Source organism: Aplysia californica, unplaced genomic scaffold (assembly GCF_000002075.1).
Source record: "Aplysia californica isolate F4 #8 unplaced genomic scaffold, AplCal3.0 scaffold00075, whole genome shotgun sequence".
Lineage (NCBI taxonomy): Eukaryota > Metazoa > Mollusca > Gastropoda > Aplysiida > Aplysiidae > Aplysia > Aplysia californica.
The window spans coordinates 73,148-74,755 of NW_004797345.1; positions in this window are offsets into that span (position 1 = coordinate 73,148).

The following is a 1,608-nucleotide window of genomic DNA, read 5'->3' on the forward strand; positions in this document are numbered from 1 at the left end:
TATGTGTGTGTGTGTGTGTGTGTGTGTGTGTGTGTGTGTGTGCCCGCGTGTGTGAGTGGACGAAGGCGTTTATGTGTTGAATATAGAAAGAGAAGAGAAACAGTGTAAGAAGGAGAGTAAACTTAGATGTACATGTACTGTAAAACTACGATAAGCCACTGTTCACTTCCACTTTTTAAAACGTCTTTATGAGACTGTTCTATGTATGTGAGATGATAGCGACAATCTTTATTGAAAATACACCCTATTATCGTTGCGTCTGTGTTCTTCATTGATTGTTGTTTTTTGTCATTTTGTCAGCGTAGTACCCAATTAAACAAAGAAAATTATGTCATAAAATGGCTGCCTACCTAACTAACTACCTACATACACACTTAGCTACCTACATACCTACCTACCTACCCACCTACTTGGCACTTGCAACAGAGTCAAGTCATATTGTTAGTGCCTAAGATCAGAGGCGTTACTAGAAAGTGACATACAAAGAACAGGAGAGATAGTGGCAAAAGATGCTTTGCAGGACAGAAGGACGGCGGCACAAAGGAGGACATGATAAACAGACTCGGTGAGGCAAGATCTGTACACAGAAGCGTGATCAACATCTGGAAGTCAGGACAGTTCAGCATACAAACCAAGTTAAAGCTGAATAACAGCTGCGTACTATCCACACTCCTATATGAATCTGAATGCTGAAGGATGACTGATCATGATCGTGCCGAGCTATCTTTTTTTCATACATATTACAACCAGCTTACGCCAAATCCCCCGAATCATCTGGCTCGACAAGATTTCCAAAGCAGATCTTTTACGGAAATGTAGGCAAGAGGACATGACCACCACAATAAGAAGGAGAAGATGGAGATGGATTGGGCATGTTCTAAGAAGAGAACCAAGCTCTATTGTAAAGACTGCCCTCCACTGGACACCCGAAGGACATTGCAAGAGGGGCAGACCCAGAGTGACCTAGAGACGCATAGTAGAGTCTGAAATGAAGTCCTGAAACCATTCGTGGGGGACGTTGACCAAGATGGCCCAAAACAGACAGAGCTGGAGATCCGTTGTTGCTGCCCTAAACGCCAGATGGCGTGACGAGTAGTAAGTAAGTAGGACAGGAGGAGCAAAACACACTAGAGCGCCCGCCAACCGATCATTTAGGAGGCTGGCTTCAACTCTGACGTGTCACGCGCCGGCAACCAGCAAAATATCTTGTGGTGCCGAAACAGGTTACTGGGCTGGTTGTTTTGTTGGGGTTTTTTTTAGGGGGGGTGGTCTGTTTTGTCTGTTTGCCTACAATGATCATCACAGATGGTTATACAATGTCCGTAGCTGCTCTTCTGTAATCTTTTTAAAAAGTACAACATGCCTATGCAGTATACAGTTTTTACCATTTTACAAGAGAACCAAAATAACTGAATATTGTTTCCAAGAAAACAAAGTCTTTGCAAACACCACCAGTCAACATTTTCAGAAGTATAATTTTGAAAATAATTTCTTTATGATCTTTAAAAACAAAAGTTATTTTCTTAATAACAGCTTTCGGGGATATATTCTGGGCTATCATAAAAGCTTCATGTTATACTGTACTTTAAAAAAATGACAACATTGCCA